Here is a 6,101-nt window from a genome sequence, read left to right as displayed (position 1 = left end):
GCTAGATTCCTCATCGCAAGCATCTTAATTCTTCGACTTAGTCTGCCAGCATTGCTCCAAGCTGTCTGCAAGGAGAAGTGGGAAATTTAAACGGCCAACTCAAAACAGCACTTCATTTGCTTTACAGTATGGAGCAGACTTGCAAGTGCAGCGTGACGGCGAACTCTCAACCGAGCCATCGTTATGGCAACTGTGACACAGTGGATCACTTTCACCATTCCAACAATAGTGGAGGTTTGTGATACCATTCGTCAATCCTTTGCCTAGTGGCATGCTGCATTTCTGAGTTTATAAAACAAGTTTCCACCCAAAGTTCTCACTCGGTTCCTGAGGCCTGCGGGAGTGGTTCCACAGGAAGGAATGCAAGCGCTTGCTAAAAATGTAATGCCTTCAGGATAAAGTACACATGGGTTCACACGAGAGCGCGAGTCTCGTGAGAGCGTTGATGGAACACAAAGGAAATGCCGGCATCCCAAGCGGCACGGAGTGCAGTGTCTGGCAGGTGGCGCCTCTCAGCACTGTGCTGCCATTGCGATAAGGCTGACGTACAGTCTGCTTCCGTTGGAGGTGCGCGCACCTGGATGCCGTTCACACAACGACGGCAGCGAAATCTTTGGGCAAGGGGAAAGGAGGAGGGGTGTGGTGGATGTGGGGAAGGAAATGAAGAATTACATTCTTTCATATGATGTTGCACACCTTTCATATACAAAGCAGGGATATTAGAAGACACTATACATAATCATTAATTTGCTAACATAAATCAATGCAGTATATGCAGAGGAGGAACGACAGACATGCTTTTTATTGTAAGGCAGATGCAGGAGAAGTACATGGAGGAAGAGGAAGAAGTTGTTTCTTGGGTTTGTTGATCTGGAGAAAGCATTCGAAAGGGTTCCACGCAAAGTAGTGACATGGGCATTGAGGAAGTTAGGAGTGGAGGAATGGTTGATCAGAGTAGTGACGGCAATGTACGAAAGAGCGCGCACAGCTGTAAGGACGAATGACGGGAACAGTGGTGAGTTTGAGGTGAAGGTGGGAGTGCATCAGGGGTCGGTACTAAGTCCACAACTATTTGTAGCTGTGATGGAGGTGCTGGCTCGGAACATAAAGGAGGGTTTGCCGTGGGAGTTGTTGTATGCAGATAATCTGGTGTTGATTGCAGAAAGTATGGATGGACTGAAGGAGAAGATGAACAAGTGGAAGGAATGTATGGAGACAAAAGGTCTGAAGGTGAATATGGGAAAGACGAAGGTGATGGCAGGTGGTAAAGCATGTGGTGAGGTGGAAAGAACTGGGAAGTGGCCGTGTGCTTTGTGCAGGAAGGGTGTCGGAGTGAACTCCATTCAATGTACAATGTGCGCTGAGTGGGTTCATCAAAAATGTAGTGGTCTGAGAGGGTCATTAACCAGTGTGGCAACTACATTCAAGTGTAAGGTGTGCACAGAGGGAGCTGCAGATGGAGGAAATGTTGAGTTGGATCTTGGAGACGGCGTGAAGCTGGAAGGTGTGAAAACATTTTGCTGCCTCGGAGACATGCTGAATGGAGAAGGTGGATCAGACTCGGCAATGGTTGCTGGAGTGAGATGTGCATGGAAGAAGTTTTGGGAACTGAGTGGCATGCTGATGAGGAGGTTGAAGCTGAAGGGAAAGGTGTATGCTGCATGTGTGAGAAGTGTTATGATTTATGGGAGCGAGACATGGGTAATGAACGTAGAGCAGCAACGAAGGCTGGAAAGGGTGGAAATGCGAATGGTTCGGTGGATATGTGGAGTATCATTGAGAGAGAGGAAGACAAATGATGAATTGCGAAAGATGATGGGAATAGAGCCTGTGATTGATGCTGTGAAGAGGAACACGTTGAGATGTTTGGTCATGTGTTGAGGAAGGATGAAAGTGATTCGTTGAGAAGAGTGATGGAAATAAATGTCGAAGGAAGTGGAGGACGGGGAAGACCGAGAAAGACTTGCCTGAAGATGGTGGAAGAAGAAATACGGGCAATGTGGTTAACAAGGAGAGATGCAGAAAATAGGGCAAAATGGAGACGATTGTCATGGGGCCCGCAAGGCTAACCCCTGCTCTCGTGGGGAAAATGGCCTTAAAACGAGCATTCATTCATTCATTTTCATTCTTGACATGAATATAAGAAATTCAAGCAATGTGAAAAACAAGTGTGAGGTACCTTTGTTGCATTCTCTTCCGAAAGAGACGCATATTGGAAGGCCTATAAGGTTTGGTACTTGGTTGATGAGCCCTTTTCACCAATGGGTAGGGACACAGGTTACTGTTGAATTTTTTCTTGTCTCATGCACATACCATGTTCTCTGGTCGGCTTTTCCAGGGTGTCACCTCTCTACTACAATCAATTTTTTGCAGAAAAAATGTCTTGCACGAACAAAACGGCAGCCACGAAAAGCACATCCAACACCATGGAGAATTCTCCTCCACAACAACGTCTTGTGAACCGGAAGACTCCTCCACAGCAACGTCTTGTGCACCGGAAGACTCCTCCACAGCAACGTCTTGTGAACCGGAAGACTCCTCCACAACAACGTCTTGTGAACCGGAAGACTCCTCCACAACAACGTCTTGTGAACCGGAAGACTCCTCCACAACAACGTCTTGTGAACCGGAAGACTCCTCCACAACAACGTCTTGTGAACCGGAAGACTCCTCCACAACAACGTCTTGTGAACCTGAAGACTCCTCCACAACAACGTCTTGTGAACCGGAACTCATCCACATCAACGTCTTGTGAACCGGAAGACTCCTCAACAACAACATCTTGTGAACCCGAATACTCCTCCACAACAACGTCTTGTGAACCGGAAGACTCCTCCACAACAACGTCTTGTGAACCGGAAGACTCCTCCACAACAACGTCTTGTGAACCGTAAGACTCCTCCACAAGGACGTCTTGTGAACCAGAAGACTCCTCCACAACAACGTCTTGTGAACCGGAATACTCCTCCACAACAACGTCTTGTGAACCCGCAGACTCATCCACAACAACGTCTTGTGAACCGGAAGACTCCTCCACAACAACGTCTTGTGAACCGGAAGGCTCCTCCACAACAACGCCTTGTGAACCGGAAGACTCCTTCACAACAACGTCTTGTGAACCGGAAGACTCCTCCACAACGTCTTGTGCACCGGAAGACTCCTCCACAGCAACGTCTTGTGAACCGGAAGACTCCTCCACAACAACGTCTTGTGAACCGGAAGACTCCTCCACAACAACGTCTTGTGAACCGGAAGACTCCTCCACAACAACGTCTTGTGAACCGGAAGACTCCTCCACAACAACGTCTTGTGAACCGGAAGACTCCTCCACAACAACGTCTTGTGAACCGGAAGACTCCTCCACAACAACGTCTTGTGAACGGGAAGACTCCTCCACAACAACGTCTTGTGAACTGGAAGACTCCTCCACAACAACGTCTTGTGAACCGGAAGACTCCTCCACAACAACGTCTTGTGAACCGGAAGACTCCTCCACAACAACGTCTTGTGAACCGGAAGACTCCTCCACAATAACGTCTTGTGAACCGGAAGACTCCTCCACAACAACGTCTTGTGAACCGGAAGACTCCTCCACAACAACGTCTTGTGAACCGTAAGACTCCTCCACAACTACGTCTTGTGAACCATAAGTCTCATCCACAACAACGTCATGCAAACCAGACGACTCCTCCACAACAACGCCTTGTGAACCAGAAGACTCCTCCACAACAACGCCTTGTGAACCGGAAGACTCCTCCACAACAACGCCTTGTGAACCGGAAGACTCCTCCACAACAACGTCTTGTGAACCGGAAGACTCCTCCACAACAACGTCTTGTGAACCGGAAGACTCCTCCACAACAACGTCTTGTGAACCGGAAGACTCCTCCACAACAACGTCTTGTGCACCGGAAGACTCCTCCACAGCAACGTCTTGTGCACCGGAAGACTCATCCACAACAACGTCTTGTGAACCGGAAGACTCCTCCACAACAACGTCTTGTGAACCGGAAGACTCCTCCACAACAACATCTTGTGAACCGGAAGACTCCTCCACAACAACGTCTTGCGAACGGGAAGACTCCTCCACAACAACGTCTTGCGAACGGGAAGACTCCTCCACAACAACGTCTTGTGAACCAGAAGACTCCTCCACAACAACGTCTTGTGAACCGGAAGATTCCTCCACAACAACGTCTTGTGAACCGGAAGACTCCTCCACAACAACGTATTGTGAACCGGAAGACTCCTCCACAACAACGTCTTGTGAACCGGAAGACTCCTCCACCGCAACGTCTTGTGAACCGGAAGACTCCTCCACCGCAACGTCTTGTGAACCGGAAGACTCCTCCACAACAATGTCTTGTGAACCGGAAGACTCCTCCACAACAACGTCTTGTGAACCGGAAGACTCCTCCACAACAACGTCTTGTGAACCGGAAGACTCCTCCACAACAACGTCTTGTGAACCGGAAGACTCCTCCACCACAACGTCTTGTGAACCGGAAGACTCCTCCACCGCAACGTCTTGTGAACCGGAAGACTCCTCCACAACAACGTCTTGTGAACCGGAAGACTCCTCCACAACAACGTCTTGTGAACCGGAAGACTCCTCCACAACAACGTCTTGTGAACCGGAAGACTCCTCCACAACAACGTCTTGTGAACCGGAAGACTCCTCCACAACAACGTCTTGTGGACCGGAAAACTCCTCCACAACAACGTCTCCACAAACAGTATCTTTCGAATTTCAATAAAAGCCACATTGTGGCAGACACGAAAGCACTGACGTGGTGACATCACCCCGCACACCAAGTGGGGATGGGCCACGCCAGGGAGAGAGGCGTGGCCTCACGATATACACGGGGCGCACAGCCCTGAGCAGCTTAGTGTTACAGTGAGCTCCTGAAATAAAGACGCTTATAAGTTACCGCTTGTCCGCTTCCTCCTTGCTCGCAAGCAGCGCGCGTAACGCCGCGCTTTACTGGTGACCCTCGACGTTGGATCTGCCAGAGCGATCCTTCCACACACGACGCCATTGCCATGGCCAACTTCATCAAACTTCCCGAATTTTGGGAGGCCCAGGCCGAAGTCTGGTTCGTCCAAGCCAAAGCCCAATTTCAACTTCGGCGCCTCACCGGCGACGACACGCGCTACTGCCACGTCGTCGCCTCCCTCGGGCCTGGCACGGCCGCTCGAGTTGTGTCCGTCCTTCGCCACCCACCGGACGGCCACAAGTACGAGGCACTCAAGCGGCTACTCCTAGCCACGTTCGGCCTCACGGATGACGCACGGGCCGACCGCCTCCTGGATCTCCCTGAGCTCGGCGACACGCGCCCGTCGGTCCGAATGGACCATATGCTGTCACTGTTGGGCGACGAAGCCCCCGGTTCTCTATTCCGGGCGCTTTTCCGTCGCCAACTTCCAGTGCAGGTTCGCCTCGCGTTGGCCGGGACCGCGCTAACGGAACCCCGAGCATTGGCAGCCGAGGCGGACAGGTACTTTGCGGCCGTCACGGACCTCGAGGCTGATGCTGCTGATGATGCTGATCCACAGCATCAGCTTACACAGCATACGCAGCATGCTGATATGCACCTCGTGACCGCCGCCACGCCCCGCCCACCGCCGCGGCGAAAACCGCCACCGCGGGGAAACCCGCCAACTCCACCGGCCTGGTGGAGCCAGCTACGCTCCTCCAGCTCCACCACCTGGTGCTGGTTCCACGCCAAGTTCGGCCACGAGGCTCGGCAGTGTCATCCGCCATGCTCCTTCAACAGGTCGGGAAACGCCCGGGCCGGCGCTCAATAGTGGCGATGAGCGCCGGCCGTTCGAGCAGCCTGCTGTTCATAACGGACACCTTATCCGGGCGCCGTTACCTGTGCGACACGGGAGCGCAGGTGAGTGTCGTTCCCGCCGGTACGTTAGACAAGCACGCCGCGGGCGGGGGCCCCGCGCTGCTTGCCGCGAACGGGACGCCCATCCGTACATACGGAAAACGCTGCCTCTCTCTGCGGTTCGGAGGGCAGGTTTTCCGATGGACGTTCGTCACCGCCGACGTGCCCATGGCACTGCTTGGCGCGGACTTCCTGTGCGCTAATGGG

Source organism: Myxine glutinosa, unplaced genomic scaffold (assembly GCF_964187855.1).
Source record: "Myxine glutinosa unplaced genomic scaffold, kmMyxGlut1.1 SCAFFOLD_125, whole genome shotgun sequence".
Classification (NCBI taxonomy): domain Eukaryota; kingdom Metazoa; phylum Chordata; class Myxini; order Myxiniformes; family Myxinidae; genus Myxine; species Myxine glutinosa.
Note: the sequence above shows the minus strand (reverse complement) of the source record.